Source organism: Colossoma macropomum, unplaced genomic scaffold, assembly GCF_904425465.1.
Source record: "Colossoma macropomum unplaced genomic scaffold, Colossoma_macropomum, whole genome shotgun sequence".
In the NCBI taxonomy this organism is placed as follows: Eukaryota; Metazoa; Chordata; class Actinopteri; order Characiformes; family Serrasalmidae; genus Colossoma; species Colossoma macropomum.
The window spans coordinates 18,785,652-18,804,139 of NW_023494800.1; the positions used below are offsets into that span (position 1 = coordinate 18,785,652).

Here is an 18,488-nt window from a genome sequence, read left to right on the forward strand (position 1 = left end):
AAAGGCAGAGTACAGCTTTTGGTGATGACTTTTTTCAGTAATGTTTCATTCCCACTTTAAGTTTCTCTGCAGGTCTCTAGCTGTCACTGAAAAAATGAATGCATTCAATCTGCTTTCTTCAGATTTGTACTTCATCTACACTTGAATAAAACACACTATACGTCCAATAGAAACATCTAATGTTTGTCCTGAAATCAAGCGTAGTGAACAAGGATAGGTTTGTCCCCCTCTTTGCTGCAGTAATAGCCTCTACTCTACTATGTTTAACACTGGATGTTGGTTGCATTAGTGAGGTCAGGTACTGGTGTTGGATGATCAGTTCTGGATCACAAACACCACTCCAACTCTAAGGATGTGTTCCACCACTCCAGAGAACACAGTTCCACTGGACTTTTACCCTTCTAGCCAATGCTTGGCATTGGACATGGTGAACTTTGAGCTCATGTGCGGCTCCTATAAAGCATTCCATTCTATTGGCAATGCTTTTCTATGGAGATTATACAAGCTGCTTGTGCCCAATTCTCTAAGTACAAACAGTGTTAGGATACTTTTGTACATACACATCAGACAGCCGTTTTCAAACCAGTCTTCAGAGCTCTCAGATGGTCCACATTTTTCCGCTATACTGATGTGTTGCAGAAAAATGTGGGCCATCTGGGGATCCCCGTGGACTGGTTTGAGAACCTCTGATATAGTGTATATCAACGCTGTCTTTGCATTTTGTCACTTTTGGCAACACATGTTGTTGTATGTAATACATTTCATTCACGTGGGAAGGATGCACACTTCAATCCAGTCAATTAAAATGTATTACTTGTTCCCAGTCATAAGACCCCATGAATAGTGTCCAAGCAGGCCTAAAAAGACTCACGTTCTGACCTATTAACCTGGGTGGAATTTTCTCTAGACTGACGGGAACCTTCACTAACATACTCTGCTTCCAAATATGTCATGTCTGCCTCCTGGCTCAAGTTTTATATATGTATATATAGTTTTTTTGTCCCTGTTGGCTCAACCTAGGTTGAAAGCCTGTAAATGGTGGCAGTTTGAAGGGGATTTTCAGTATTTTGTCTTCTCATAGACCCCCATGGAGCAGACCTACATATTACCCCCCTCCAGCTCTTGTGTTTTGAGCGAAGGGTGGGTAGAGGCGGTGGTGCAAATTTCAAATTTGACAGTTCTCCCTATCCACCTCTCTCTCTCTCGCTCTCTCTCTCTTGCTCTCTATCTCATTGCTCTCAATATGTCAATATGTATGTGTGTCAGAATATTTTGGTGTATTCCGAGTGTGTTGTTTATCTTTGCTTCTTTTAATATCAGAAATGTTATTGGATATGTTACATGTGAAGCCTTTTTTAAGTGCTGTCCTCCTAACCCTCATCCCTCATCATGGAGATCACAGCTGGGTAGAGATGCCGGTCATGAATTTGCCCCTGGCAGAATATCACTGATCCTCAAGATTTCTCTGGCATAACGGCATGACACAGAGACAAGAATAACAGCTGTTGATTGACATGCACTTAGGGAAGGGCTTATTTTCTCTGATCAAAATCTGTGTCTGGGTTACTTGGTTTGACTTATTTTGGGATGCTAAAGTAGAATCAGAAAACCCTATAGGAAAGGGAAAGAGGCTTTCATGGTTTTTTAGCAGTCTGTATGAGGGAGTAGCCTGTATGTGGAACTAATTACTGTATATTCCTCTGAGATTTTGATGATGGGTGCCTGGGGGACATTGCTAATTTATCCCATTTTGGGGCTTGAGACTGCTGTTGGAGGGAGAAAACTGCACTGAGGAAAGACTCTATGGAAAGTCAGTATTTCACTCTTATATGTTTACGCTCTTGAAAATATAGGTGCCAAAAAGGGTTCTTTGGAGTGATGCCATTTTGGACTCCCTGAAGAACCTTTCAATAACTTGTGTATGAGATGTGTGAAGAACATTTTGCAGTTTGAAGAATTTGTGCATAATGTAAAGGTTTTTTCCTAGTACTGTATGTCTGAACCAAGAACCATCTATGTTTAAGAATGTAGTTCAGTAACACATAAGGAGGTTTGTCAGTAACACATAAGGGATGTATGGCTGTTATTTAGTATGAATTGGCAAAAGAAGCTTTAGAAAATGCAATGTATGCTTTGAGGACTTACCTGAACACTGTCCGGGTCTCAGGAGGAGGGTATCCTCTTGTTAAAGGGAGAAAAAACGTGCTATAGATTGTTATTGCCAGATTTATAGAGTGTCATATTTAGGATAGCAAAGCAGGTGTGTGCATCAACCAGCTTGTCCCACTTTTGCATTGCTCCAGGAAAAGAAAATCTCTCTCTGCAGCTCACCCACACACATTCCCTCTAGACAAACAGGCCTTCAGTCAGAATCTGTTTGGACACCAGCAACCCCTGCATAACTGCCATGGACTTTTATGGAACTATAACACACCTACTTCAATAATGTAGTTGGTGGGATTTTAGTGTTTTTTCAAGTAAAAGGATTTCAGAATACGGAGCTGTGCCCCTTAACCCATTAAAATGTAATCAGAACCCTGCGTGAAATCACTCTGTTCTTATCTGTCAGCCTGTCCATCCATCTACAACTGTTACTTCTCAGCTAAAATGTAATGGGCAGCAGAGACTATGGCTTCAAAACAGCAAATCTGCTAGAAAGAGCTAGTTTAAACCCCACTACTCAAGCAAATAAAATGACCCCAATCAGCCTGATGGGCCTTTGATGTTTGAGTCTGTATCTCTTCAACCATGAGGCATAAGTCAAAGTTCTTTTTTTTCAGCTTATGCTGATCAAAATAACCTTATGGACCTTACACTACTGCCATATTGGGTTTGATGCTAATTTGCATAATATGAGAAATCTACTCATGTTTTTCAATCGTTTGTCTGTGTAATTTCTAATAAACCATTGCTCCTACTCATCTTTTCACTTATAAAAATAGGTTACTTTCGGGATGTCAGATGATTTGACGCTATAAGCTAACACTGTAATTTTCTAACTACTAGTTTCAAGCAATCATCTCAAAATAGATCTTCAAACAAATCTGAACATGAACAATAGTTTACTTTTCTGCCCAACATAGCTACCATACATCAGTCAGGGTGTTTCTAACTGAAGCAGCTAAAACACAACAGTTCAACAGCAAATTGTACACAGATATGTAATGTCACTCTGGCGTTGACTAGACGAGCACTGTGCTGATTGGCCCTGCACAGATCTGAAATTTAAATCAGATCTGAAATTAAGCCTAATATAAAATAATGAATCTTGAATGATTTACAGTACTATGCAAAAATCGCAGTCTACCTGTCATCTATTCAATTTCCAGTCAAAGCAGTCATTAAGTACAAATTATTAATTTAAGCAGATATTTTTGAGGTAGATTAGATTTAAAACACTCCACTTACATAAAGAAACACGAGGAAAGGGAAAGTCAAAGGAAAATAAGTGAAAAAACAGTAGTTCCCAAAACTGGATTTCCAAAACTGATTAAAAGTTTAAAACAGAGAACATGTGACTCCTGACAACTGTGTGAGACCTGGTAGACCCACAAAACTGTCAACATCAGATAAACAGTACCTAAAGCTTTCATCTTTATGAGACAGGACAAAATCAAGCTCCACTTTTGCTTCAAATCTGAAAAAATCCATATGTTTCTGTCTATCCTTCCACTGTGAGAAGACAACTTTACAGTATGAGTCTGAAAGGATGTGTAGCTGTCAAAAAGCCATTACTGAAAAATGAAAATGAGAAAATCAAACACAGGAGCTGCTGATGTTCTCAGATCAATTAACTGACCACCACAGAGTGAAAAACAGATTTCTTTGAAAACCTGAATGCAAGTAGTAAGCTGTAATAAAGGCAAAGGGTGGACACACTAAGTACTGCAAAAATTGGTATTACATTTATATTAGGTTTCTTTGTAAATATATGTTTATATACTTTTTTAATTAATTTGTTAAACCATTGTTTTAAACTCTGAAGGTTGGTCTGTTTGAACATGGATGTATGTGCTCTCTGGAGTACCCTTACCAAAAGATGCCACAAAAAATGGTTGGGTTTTTTGAGTTATAAAATGGCCACGTTGTAATTTGGGATGCAGTACATTATGGCTCTGGTTGCATACTGGAATATTTTGCCAGAGAAGTACATCATCTGTGTATCTTTGGCATAACCGAGACCATTGTTTGTCTTTTATCTGCTACTGGTTCTGTACTGTCTCATAGTAACTGGACTCTGTCAATTGCCACTTGTGGCTGTATTGTATAATTGTTAACTTCATCAAACTATACCAGCATATAACCTTACATCACCCACTGTAAAAGTCCTTGATCTCATTTTTTTAGGTCAAATGGCTGATTCATGGCAATATCTCCATTACTATTAAAAATACAGGCAAATGCCTTGAAATTTGCCTTGCATATCTGAGTCCTAATTACCCAGAAGAAAAATGTTGAAAGTAGGTCAGTTATGAAGTGACAGGCTTGAACATGTTGCTTTGCTGGATTGAAAGTGGAAAAAGACATAGAACTTGGCTAATGGTGTTAAAATTTGCAGCTCACTCTTTGAAATGTTTTTTGAGTTTGAGCATTTCATGTAATTTTCATGTAGGAAAGATACACGAGTAGAGGAAAACTTTTCTCCCCTCATTCCAGTTATTTTCAAATGAATACACTGCAATAATTACTAAATATTAAGTAGCTACTAAATTCACCTAGAAATCTATCGTTATAACTGCAAAATGTCCTTTGTTTATCATGTTTACATGTTCATGTTGTCATAGCATATTGTGTACCATATACTGCAAACTGCATCAGTATATACTGTATACTGCATGCTGCTTTTCATCAGTAGTATACTGTACAGTATCCAGTGTACGACATAAGCTGTGCTCCATACTACAGGACTGGGCACGACTAGACTTCCAACATCAGGGACAGAGCCAATCAGACTATCTCAAGACCCGCCCTTTTTTCCTCAGGTCTCCAATCACTGCTTAAAATCTGTTGTTAGTCACTTTTCAGGGTGTGTGCTTATATTTTGGTCAAGAGATGTTCTCCATATCCATAAATAAACTTATAAAAGTTCAGCTTTGGATTTGCCTGTGTTGTTAACGTGTGGCTTTCAAACGCACCTGTTTCCCTCTGTAAGTCATTTCATTTTCGGTACAGTCGTAGTTGCTAATATGAGCTTGTTTGACTGTGGCTCCACACAGTAGCCTGAAAAGCCAATGCTGAGCTGACTGTTTGGTTGAGACCAACTTTATAAAGTTAATGTTTTACCCACATTATCTATGCAATAAGTTAACTTTATTAGTTAAACAGATGAAGTAAGCAGACACACCTCAAGACCAGCAGAGAGAACTTGAGTTGCACTAACTGCAGCAGCATTTGGACAAATTTCTTTAATTTCTCTGTTATTAATGAATAGAAAGGCTGAATTTGGGGCTATTATAAATAACCAGGCGGTCATGTCAGTCCTCCTGAAAGAGCCATGTTGCCTTTTGGGATGCGGTATATTATGGAGTTAGCTCAGGCTGTATACTGGAATGTTTTGCTAGAGCAGTACATCATCCTTGTATCTGGATGTACCTTGTACCTTGGAGTACTGGAGAAATTTGCGTTGATCACATACAACATACTGCTTACTACTTTTGGGCACCATGAGTATGCAAACAGGATGTAGTAGGCTGTTTCAAACACAGACATGTTTCAAACACAGCCCCTCCTTGCCAGCTGTTTTTACCTGTGTCTTATTAGGTGGTATGTGTCCAAATAGGCCTGCCTTGTGTCCCAAAATGAGTACTTCCGCATAGTGTACTAGCTACTGGAAAATGAAGCAGGATGTAATGTACCATCAGTACCTAAAAGGTGTACTACAGTTGTTGACATTGTACACTGTATGCGCTCCATAGTTATAGGTTGCCATATGTAGTGAAGGGGAGGAGCCAGGAGTGGCTGCTGCAGTTTGAAATTTCAAATGGGATTTTTGTGCAAAATTATTTTCTTTAGGTTTTTGCATTATGCAGATAAGATTTTCAAAATGGTATAATGGTAACTGAACAAGCTATCTTATAGCTAATGTTAGCTGTCTAGCTGAAGCTAATTGTAAACCTAGGCAGGATTCAGTGATATGAGGTAGGACTGTGTGCTAAATACAAAAGATCCTGCTCTAGAGAGAGAAGTACATAGTATATACAGCCACATGCATTTGGGCACCCCGATCAAATCACGTTTTGTTGATTTTAAATATAAATATACATCCTCTACTGAGAGCATATTTCTGCACGTTGTCATGCAAAATTACTGTTTATTTGCTGAATTTACATTTATTTTTACAATGATGTTAAACTTAGCACATAAATAGAATATGCACTAATATTTGCAAAAAGAAAGTGCCAGATATAAGTTCCCTATAGAGGAAGAATTAACCTATTTTTACTTATAAATAAACAAAGCATGTAATTTGACCAGGGGTGACCAGGCTTTAATGGAAGAGATAGACTAAAAATATCAGACTTAACGCCATAAACATGGTCAATGTCAGAAATTTACCTAAATTGGGATAGTGGCCTAGAAATGCAGAATGCAAAACATTTGATATTACTTGTTTATTTTACTTATTATTTTTCTTTGTTTTATTATCATTATTTTTTTTAATTCTGAAACTTTTTGTTCCTGGCTTAAACAAATCTCAGATTTTCGATGTTGTCTAGATTTTTGAACTCCATTGTATCTGCCAATGCTGATGCAGATGCCGATACATAAACATTTATAAAATGTACAAATTGCCACTGGATGTTTTTTTTATTACAGAGAAATGTAATATTTATTTGTAGAGGGTTACAAATGCAGTAAAATATTTAAAACTCGGTGTACCTAAGTGTTCTGTTTTTCCAGAGTAGAATAAATATGTCATCAAACATCGGTTTTGAAATATCAGTCAAATCTACACATCTCTCCAGTGCTGATATTTTTAAGCAATTGCTTGCCAATATTGATATGAATCTGATATCATCATGCATCCCTACTGTTAGTGTTCTAGTTTGAAGGTAAGATTCAAACAGCTGCACAGATCTAGGGACATAATGGCTCTTGTTTCGACTCATCAGAGAATTTTACAGTGGTTGAAGTGTTAGTTGCTATCACTGAATATTAAGAAAGCTCATAGAGGTGGATTTTCAACTAGGAGCTACACTCTTAAAAGTAAAGGTGCTGAAAAGGGTCCTTTTGAGCGATGCCAGAGAACAGTCGTTCCCAACCCTGGTTCTAGAGTACTGCCCGCCCTTCATGACTTTAAGTGGGTGAATTTGAAGCTGGGAAAACACTAAAATGGGTAGGACAGGGGGTACCCCAGAACAAGGGTTGGGAACTTATGCCATAAAAGAATCATTTTTAGTTCCCTAAAGAATTTTAGATAGATAGATGTAAAAGATTAAAAGATAGATGTAATAGATGTAAATGATATGCAAATGTAAAAAAACAAAACAAAATGTAAACAACATGTAAAAAGTTTAAAGAACCTCTACATAATGGAAAGGTTCTGTACCATTTTTCCCTAGAACTATACTTCCAAGCCAGGAACCATTTAGTAATGTTTATTCTGAATGTATGAGTGTACATGCTGGATGTTCTGTGCCTGTGTTGAGTTCCCATGTCCTGGCCTTTTCTGAACTGGGGGCTGACAGGCTGCTCCTAGAAGTCCTGCATGAGTGCAGTGTTGTAGATTGACCCACCGGCAGTGGAATACCCAAGAAGGGCTTTGTATTGATCCTGCTCACGACATGATGATGAATGTTTGTGGAGATTGTTCACCATCCTCCCCTGGAGATAGATTCATACACTGCATCCTCCCCCCCTTCAGTGCTGTCTTTGTGCTCTTCCACACTTCACCAGGCTGACATAAGATGTATGACAGGACAGGGCACAGGAAGAGGCACTGTTCCCTTGTGTGTTTCACACACTGAGGGGTGTGTGCTGTTATCTAGACTTAATTACAGTATGCTAATCTCTGTGTGGAAGTGAGGAGATGTCTTACTTCTTGTTTCACTGTACCATAGATCATGGAATGCTGATAGAACAAGGTGCTTGGACATAGCAACCTTTTACTAATCTTATAGGAAAATTATTTGTGAACTGCTAGTGAAGTGGCTGGCTGTAATAAAAACATTGATGTTTTATTTCATTTTTTTGAAGCCACAATTAAAAAAAACATCTACCAAATGGTCGAGATGGCACTTTGTGGCATATATAGTGACTCAAAATGTGCTCTACCAAATGGTTGAGCAGAACATTAAAGGGTTAAAGAACCATTCATTAAAAAGTCTATTATAATGCCTCAAATTCAAATTCAAAACTTAAACATGCTCTAAGGCTTTATTTGAAGGATGGACTCTCTGGCCGGCTGTATAGGCGGGATTTTCTGCTGACAATCACCAGAGTAAAATCTGATTGGAAGTGATAGGAACCATCAGACCTAATCACATATCAGTTTATTCAATTCCCATTTTTTTTCTGTGTAGAACTCAAGGCATCTGGTACTGATTCTACATAATGCGATGCTATTTGCAGAAAACTGATCCCAACCTGTTTATTCCATTCTAGAGAAAAGAACTGTTGAGTTTGAGATGAACCTGTTGCCTATTTACAATGCTTGGACATTGTATAGAAAAAGGGCATTCATGCCGGTCTGTCTGCGCACCTTTGAGCAGGGTGGCCGTTTTGCACTATGTAAAGATGTGCTTTTCTTCCTCTCACTGTCAGCACGTTGCCAGCTCAGCTCTTCCCTTCTCAGGCCTGTGTGCCTGGGCCACGCTCTCTCTCTCATCCTCTCTCCCTCTGCTCTCACATAGTGAACCATCCACCAGCTGGCCAGTTCACTTCACAGACCATAAGTGCCCCATGCCAAGTATTCAGTGTCAGCACTGAACATCAGTCAGGCTAGTCTGGCTAGCATGAAATGTACACCATGGATATAATCTCTCTTAATATACTACCTGTTTGTGATGCAGAGTGAATAACATTGGAATCTTAACATCCTGTTATTATCATTGTTGGAACAAAATTTTGTATCTCCATTTTTACTTTACATTTTTACATTTTTTATGCCAGCTGCCACCAGGTAGCATCTGCAGCGCAAAGGTAAATTTAAAGCCAGTGAAATACATTAGAAACATTTTATTATTCAAAAGTAAACAGGCTTTACAGGATTTTCAGTGCAGACATACATAGCTGAGAACTGATTAATGAATTACTGTTGGCCATCATTAACCAACCCTGCTCTCTCAGACTTTAGCTCCAACTTTATTCGACCCAATTTAATGTATCTAATTATTGCTATCAAAAGAGCTTGATTAGCTGAATGAGGTGTTTTAAATTTGTTTGGAGTTGAGACCTGCAGGAAGGTAGATCTTCAGCAGGAGGATTGGTGACAACTGGTGTAGACTAATTTTAAAGCAAATTAAAAAAGAAACTGATTCTGAAAAAACATGTTTATTTGAATAAAACCAGGAAAATCCTTTAGCCTCTGGATGTGAAAGCAGGAAATTTCATGACTACCAAGGAAGAAGTTAGAGGCTACCTCTTCAGATGAGCTAACAGTGGCGCTATTCATTGCGAGGCTAGATGCTTGTGTGTGAAGTTCTTATAAACACTGACTAAACAATACAATCACACATGTACAAGAGCATTAATACACATTATTACACATTATTACACTGAATGTTTTGAATCAGAAATTTGAGCATCATACAATCCTGTTTAATCTGACAGATTTACCAAGATAACTGACAACAGCTAAATTAAGAAAAGCTAGTTTAGCTAGCTAACTGAACTTAACATTGTTGTGGAAAGTTTTTTCTCATTACATATCATATAAAAATGAACTGCTAACAAATACCACAACCTAGACAAGGTTTAGTGTACCTTAGCTTACCTACTCCATTGAGGGTCATTCATTTTCGAAAAAAAACTCTATATACCATCAAAAGGGTTTTTCTATTACTATGATGTCAAGCTTGTAACAATGGAACAACTTGTTTTGGTGCTGTCTAGAACCTTTTTTACAACATTTCTATATAGAACTATATACAGCATATTCTCCATCAATCTGAAGAACCACTTCACCATGCAAGAATCCATTTAAGCATAAAATGATTCTTATAAAACTTATGGTTCTAAATAGAACAATTGCCTTTACTAAAGATCCCTTGAAGAACCATCTTCTTTAAGAGTGTAGTGAGATGATTGTGATTAGCTGAGAGGTGTGTCAGTCATTATTTTGCAATCAGTGCATAGTAACAGCAACTATTGTATAGTAATGGCATTCACCACAGTAATGTCCTGTCAGTATCTGAATGGATATCAGACTGTAAGCCATTCTTCATAGCCTTTTTTAACCCTGTAAGGTCAATGCTAAAAGCAGCTTGGTCCTCTGGGAGGAGCTCAACGTAGAGCCACTACTCCTCCACTTTGAGAGGAGCTACTTGAGGTGGTTGGGACATCTGATTAGGATGCCCCCTAGCCACCTCCTGTTGGAGGTTTACCAGGCACAGCCTACTGAGACGAGACCCCGAGGCTGTCCCAGGACCCACTGGAGGGATTATATCTCCAAGTTGGCCTGGGAGCTGCTTAGGGTCCCCTGGAATGAGCTGGAGGAAGTTGCAGGGGACAGGGTCGTCTGGTATTCTCTGCTTTCCTTACTGCTACCGTGAACTGAGTTGGATCAAGCGGTTTAAGATGATGAATAATATGGTCTTTATTCTGAATATGCTCGTGTGCTTCCTTGGAAACTATCACTTTGGTTTCAACAGTAAAGGCGGCCTTGTGCTTCTTTTATATAGTGATAAAAAACATGGTAACACATGTTGTGACAGCTCTGGGGATGAGTTAAAAGGAACAAAGCCAAAGTCTCTGAATGTACTCCCAGCAAAACTTTAGGTTTGACAATAAGGTTATATGTGGCGCTTCTGTTTTGTATTTTTAATTTGTATTTTTGTAATTTTGTTATTGTTATTAAGATATTGACTATCTTGAAAATGTCTTCAGGTATCATGATGTTATTTTTTGCCATACCGCTCACCCTTACTATAAGTAAATGTTAGTGTTCTTGTAATGTAACATATGGATTGCGAGATATTTGGTGATGTTTTAGTCACCACTGCATTTTCTAGGCAAATGCCCAAACGTTATTTTCGAGGTGCTGGGGGGAGTATCTAGTCAGAGAGATGCGGCTGAACCTTCATTTTGAATTTGCATGCTAAATTGTGCCGCCTGTTTGGATGTTTATAAGGTGACTCAGTCCCCACTCTGAAAGCCATTTTAATGGTCTATCTATGGCTGACCTTCAGCTTTCCAAAAAGGGGTTTCTATTGCATAGCATTAGCTGATGAGAAGGTAAACAGTAGCATTGAGAGCCGTCTGTTTGCTGGTACCATCAATAGATTTTGCTCAAATTAAAAGCGGGTTGTTTTAATTCGGCTTTTACAATTACGCATACAGGTCTTGTAGCAGTGGCAGTAAATTAGTCTCATGATGTGGAATGTCCTCTGTCACCAGTGCTAAGTGGGTAGTAGTTCTGCTGAAAACGCTGAGTTGCACGAGCCTGTAACGGTTTTTGGTTTCGTAGCCATTGAGCTGATTATTTTTGGCTTTAAACACTGTGTCACATTTGAATTGCGAGCATTGATTTTCTAGTCAGCAGTTCTTGCGCGTGTGCTCTGGCTGAGTGCAGTTTTAACGGATCACCCCAGCACACACTCTAAAGGCCTCAGCAGTCTGTGGAGACCTCTCAACTCACTCCCACTGAGCTACAATACAAGCCATCTTATATTACCCTCACACCACACAACAGAGAGAGAAGTAAATGGAAGCACTTATTAATTATACGATGTATTTCCAAATGGCACTGAAGTAATTTCACCCAGCAAGGTTTGTGTTATTGTCATCTTTAAAAGCTGTGGTCCATAATGTTGTTTCCATCTAAGTATTAGCAGACATAATTGCACGGAGACTACTGCTACTCCAAATCTATGAATCATGGGGATTGCCACAGCAGTCAAGAATATTTCCCATTTCCATAACTAAAATACAGAATGAAAAGACTTTTTCAAGTGGAAAGCATCTAACTCTGTTTCTGCTGATGAGTAATCGGTCTAACGGCTTCCCTGATAATAATACCTACTTAAACAATAGCAATTACCAGGCCATGCTAACCCCAAAGATCCAGTGGAGCTAATGCAGCCTTCTAAGGCTCTAATTTATTGGCAATGATCTTTGCTCTGTGGCATGGGCATTATCGCTCTACTTAGCAGTGGTATTTAACACAGTGTGGATCCGTCAAGTGAAGCGGGGGAGAGGAAGCGGATGTTGCCTTTATTACCATTATCTTGATGAGCTCTTTCTGGTGGCCGAAATGAGAGGTGATATCATGAAAGGACACGATTGAATTAGACTGACGGCCTCAAAATTGAAGATGGCCGGTAATGAATAGCTTCCTCTGTTCTTTTCGTAATGGTTGCGCTGCTGTCAATCACACCCGCTAATCACTCAAATCAGAGTCAAATGAAAGCTTGCTCTGGACAATGATCATTAAAATGGAGAAGCCAAAATGCTTTCACCCTGAATGGTCCATTGGACGGATCAAGGAGAGATTCGGCCATTTTGGAGCATCTATGCGAAAATGACCTTGTTGAATTACAATAGGAGCAAAGCTCTTGCCGGTCAGTTGTGTAATAAATTTCAAGATGAGTTCTGTGGCTAGGCCTGTGGGGAGTGGAGGAGCTATATGGGGTTATAAGGGATTAGAGGCTACACTGAGGCAAGCCTGCATAATGCCTTGTAATTGACAAGCTGTAAATTTTCAGCAGTGACTGTCAGGCTGGTGGAGTGAGTATTTGGGCTCACACATGCATGCACACACTCATTCTGGATGCTTGAGAGTGACGCCTGTTGCCTTTCATAAGATCATTGGTGGGGATTTTATAACTTGCAGGCATGACAGCACATATGTATACAAATGGGTTCACAGGCCTATATAAGAGTCCTTCTAGAGATTAAGCTGTAAATTAAAAGTGTACATTGATATTAAGCATATTTCATAGTTGCCTGTTCCATAGTTAGGTGTCCATTATTTTAGAAGACTTGATCAGACACTATAAACCAGTATTTTGATTATGTTTATGTTCTTGTCATCGTTTTTTACTCCTAATCATTGTATTCCTTTTCATTGTCAGTGTATTTTCTCTTTCTAACTGTATAAAGCAGCAGGGGAATGCATCACATTTGACCACTTAGAGGCAGTATGTGAACAGAATTTTGACTGGCCCGAAAACATTCCAAAAAAGAGTGTGTATGTGAGCCCTGCTGGAGCAGAGTGTCAGTATTACTCTCACCAGCTCTCCCATTTAAATCCATCTAAACCACACACGATGAAGTGCATTACTGGAGTTTAAGCTGTTCTAATCTAAAGGTGGAACGTGTTTGGTTGTCTTTCTACAGAGTAAATTGCAACATGACACACATTTATTTTTCTGTTATGAGGACACCTATGTACTTAAGTTGAGAGACATGTGGAGTTCTAGCTCTTAAAGGGCCCATATTATGGAAAACTAAATTCAGATTTTCTTTTTATCAGAGTTCGACATGCTATGTAAACATTGTTAATGCTTTAATCATACCATTCGCTCCCCAGTCCATACATGGATACAAAAGAACGGCCTGTTCTGAATTCATTGTTCTTGTGAGATCACAAAAACCAAAGCATTCATCTATATATACCTATTCAACATACAGCAGTTCAGCCCCACCTATCCACACTGACGTTATAAGGAATGTTTCAGTCCAAACTGCTTTTTGAATGGGACACAATATAGGACAGCCAGTAAAAACAGGTATCATTTACATATAACTGTCTTAAAGGCACAGTAACAACAACAGCCTGTTTAATACAAAGGGACAAAGTAATCATAATCCAAAAATTGTTTTTTGGTACATAAAGTCACACAAATGTAATAAAAGGAGGGGATAAAACAAGGAAATACAACAAAACTGTAGGATATTTATAATGTAGGCCATTTAAATTTTGTTTTGAGTAATGACGTAAGTGTCCATTCTTGGCTTTTTCATTAAAAAAAAGCCCTCTGGATATGATTAAGTAGACATCACTCCCTGTTCCCACTGCTAGGCCACAGCCTGAGTGTTGCACACTCCTCATTTGAGAGCTGTAACTAATGAATACCTGTATGAAACTCATGTTACATTGTGATAGTAGATATCATAGCAGAAAATCTGGCAAATATTAGTTTTAATTCAGCTAATGACCCTATTTCTTACCAAACCCTTACAGTGAAAATAAACTGCCAGGCCATGCAAATGTTTGGCTGGGGGAAGCTGAAAGGGTCGCGTTCTGGAGCAGAATTTCATGTTAGTCTTTTCTGTTTGCTCTCAATATCTGTGTTTTCAGTTCCCCTCTAGCTGACTGAGCAAATTCCAAGGGAGACCAAGTGGTTGAAGAATTCTAATTCACCCCTATAAAATTACTATGCTAATCACTCTAGTAGAAACCATCCCTCTTGAATACCGTTGCAGCAATGTTCTTCTGCAATATTCAGCCGCAGGTAGATTCTTTTCCATGACTTGCAACTATCGTGTCCTCTCCGTGTCGTGCCTTGTTAGGTTTCTTATTGTTTCGCAATGTGTTGTTCGCTTATTTTGTATTACACTGTAATAGCTCATTCCATGGTCTTGAGAATATCCAGCTCATATTGGATTGATTACCTCTTGGAATGGTACTTGTTTGTGGTTTTGTTGCTGTTGGGACATATTCAGCAGTGATTTCTCAGACATGAGTGCAGTCTCCAGCCCATCGTCTGCATACTATGCCTTTGCTGGGAGTGCAGACTGATCTCTGGCTTTCATGTTTTCAATCTAGGGGTAATTATGTCTGTAATGAGCCCATGCCCCTTGTGCTGGGTGCCTAAGCTGTGGTTTATGTTGTCCAGGCTGTGGCTCTGTATGTGAATGCAATGGAGCATAAGACTCTTCAAAAAAAGGTGACAAAAAGGGATCTTTGGAGTGAAAAGGGAACTTTTGGATCCCTAAAGAACCTTTCAGTGGATGCATATGTTCAACTGATTTAGGTAAATGCAGTGTGCAAAAATCATTATAGAGTTCACAGAATCCCCACACACTGAAAAGGTTCACATCCAAGCCAAGAAGCTTTTATTTTTAAGACTGCGGAGATGATTTGCAGTCAAACACAGCGGAAGGTTTTAAATTGTAGTACAGGAGGAGTAGTTTGTGTGAAGGAAAGAGAGAGCGAGAGGATGAGGAAGAGGATGAGTGGGAGTATGATGGTGGCTGAGTGAATAGATTTACCCTTCTGCATTTTGCCCAGAAGCTCCTCATCAACTATTCATCAGCAAGGCTCTGCACTTACCCACTGCAGTACAGCATCTGCGCCGAGGCTGCCAGGCTCACGAGGATCGTGCAGCTAGAGGACGACCCAGGAGGTGACCTCTCGCTGCACCTGCCCCGCTGCCTCCACACACCCAACCACCACTGCAGTCACTGGCGCTATGGCCTGCTGCTGCGTTGTGCTCCACACATGACTGTAGGCCACTGCAACCCACCCCCTCCAATGCACGTTCTCTCTCTCTCTCTCTCTCTCTCTCTTTCTTAGTCAATAGGGAGCAAATCACACCCATAGTTTACAGGTTATACTGTTTAGTATTTACCAAACCTCATTATGAGTTTCAGGTGCTGAAAAGCAGATTTGTAATAACTAAAAAGCATAGGTTTATTTCAACTTTGGGGGGTCAGGGGGTAGGGTACAGTGCTTGTAACACCTGATCCATTATACTTACACTCATGCCTTACTTTTGATGCTCAAAAAAGGCTTCCTTTTCTTCATTACCATTTACACATACATATCTCTGATCTCTCAAACACACATCAGTGTAGCCTTTAGAGTGAAACTCAACTGGACATTTTAATACTCGATTGGCAGTACCAACTGGGCACTGGATGACGGAGCTCAAATCCAGCATCTTCAGCTCTAAACCAGACGCCTGGCAATCCTAGTTAGACATATGTAGGTGTCAAGCAGACCCAAAAATACACCTTTAGATGTACAAGCTTTTTTTAGGCTTAACAAAGTAAATGAATCTGCTAGACCTATTAAACTAGCTAGCTAGCTAGTGCTAACAAACAGGCTGCAGCATTAATCTAGAGGTGAGCTACAGCCTGTGGTAGATAGTAAGCTGGCAGTGTCTTACATTATGACACTCTTAAACATCCTCGACAGTTTTGAACATTAGGAAACTGAGCCAGCTCTAGTGACTGGTTGCACCAGCTGTTGAAGTTCAAACGTAGGCTAATCTGTTTACTAAGTCCAGGTTTATGCATTGCTAAATTAAAATGGGTTGCACCACACAAACTAGTTTTAACATTGAGCTTAGTAGTTACTAAGTATTTACACCTCCACCTAAGCAGGTGTAAGTGTTGGGAAAACCATGAGAAGCTATGAAGAAAGCACAAAGACTAAAACATGACTTTTTGGTTAACTAAGCTAAAAATTCTAAACGCTATATGCTGTGATTTTCCTTACAGCACTGATCAGCCGTGGTTTAAACCCGGACCATAAGGCTGAACATCCACAGCTCCAGCTCAGTGAGACTTAGTAGCTGCCCAAATGGCTTAACTGAGGCAGCTGTTGTGTCGGTTAGCCAGAAACCGTCATTTAAAAAGCTGTGTATTTCGTTTTCTTAGGGAAATATTAAGGAATAAACAGACAATGACTATGGACAATTAGGTTTATTCAGTTCAACTTGTACTCTTCGTTCTCTTCTATGTGGGATATTTTTTCCATTGAAAAGTCAGCGCAAGCTGCCGTCATGTTTCCATGGCAGCGTGTTTACTGATTGGTTCTGAACATGTTACCGTCATGTTAAAGTGACGGATGCATTAGTTAGTTCTTAATAGTTAGACATGACTAACGGATTTGTGGTGCAACCAAATTTACTAAAAGGATAGTTTGAAACTAACTAGTGTTAACTAAGGATTTAGTAAAGACTTTAAGCTAAAACCTGAGTATAAACTTATAAAAACCTGGTGCAACCCAGTCCAGTTTTCTCATGTTCAAAACTAAAGGAACATGAAACATGTTGACTCTAAACAGACTACATTTCATATACGCCTGCATGCACAAAGATGTAAAGATGTAATAGAAAATATGGATTTAAAGAGCCTTTCTTTTTAAGCCATAGTTGTTTAAAAATGATATGATACCATTCACATTCTTAAAAATAAAGCCTCCAGACTGGTCCTTGGCTTGAGCATACAGGACCCTTTAATTAGTGGAGAACCTTCACATTATGTGGAGGTTCTAAAACTTTTAAAAACATTTCTAAGACTCACACATCTCATTTACCAAAATGTTTCTTTAAAGAACCACCCACTGAATGTTTCTCAGGGAACTGTAAGCGGTTCTTCTATGGCAGGGGTGCACAACTCCGGTCCAACGCAGTTTGGTGAGTTACCTGCTCAAACACACTCGATTCAACTCATCTGTCATTTGCGAGGTTTAGTGGAGGTGGTTGAGTAAGAGAACCTCAAAACTGTGCTGGCCACCAGCCCTCCAGGATCAGAGTTGTGCTCCCCTGTTCTATGGCATCGCTCCAAAGAACACTTATTTGACAAATTTATTTATAAATGTAGGAAGTCAAGTCAACAAAACCAGTTAGTGGCTGAAAGTTTGTGAACAAAGTTGAAGTTGGCTTGACTCAAAGCTCATTGATACTAAGAAAACGGATGCTAAGAAAGAAAACAGAACATGATACTAAGAAAATGGGAGTTATCTAGCTTTAAAATTAAAGGAGTCATTTTGCTTTGAGACACAGTCAAAAGTCAAAAGATAAATCCTTCTACCAAATGTATTGCTTGTAGTTTTATAATTCAATAAGTAATAAAAACAGTGTGTTTCTTTGGAAAACAGAGGGCTGAGAGAAGGCAAAGCAGGGTTAGATTAATGCTTTCAATTTGAAGTGCAGTCAGATGCTTTGGGTCAACGTCTCAGTGTTTCTGTATGGTTTGGAGACTAGCTTGAAATGTGGAGTGAGACCAGTGAGTTTCTATATAATGGAGAGATGACAGACATAGAAGTATGAAATGCAGGTATGTGCTTTGGGTCAGCAGTCAGATCTGTTTCTATCAAGTTTGACTAGTCTAATTTGAAAGCTGAAGGAGTATAAAACTCATTAGGTTTCTTTGTGAGCATGGAGAAATGCTAGTAGCGTTAGCTAAATTAGTGCTGTCAGTATGCGGTTATATATGTTGAATCTTTATGGCAAGTTTGATGGCTGTAGCTTAAAAATGTGAGTGTCAAAATGAATGAGTTTATATAGGAGGATGGAGAGATGAAAAAAGGGATTGTAGGCTTAGATCACTGGTTTCCAACCTTGGTCCTGGAGTATCGCTGCGCTGCATATTTC

General features: G+C 39.2%; 1 protein-coding gene across 1 annotated transcript in view; it reads left to right on the plus strand.

The window, feature by feature from the left end:
* The window catches only part of nrg2a (neuregulin 2a), a 127,108-nt gene that overhangs the window by 1,660 nt on the left and 106,960 nt on the right, over positions 1–18,488 (plus strand). The gene's annotated exons all lie outside the window — the stretch shown is intronic.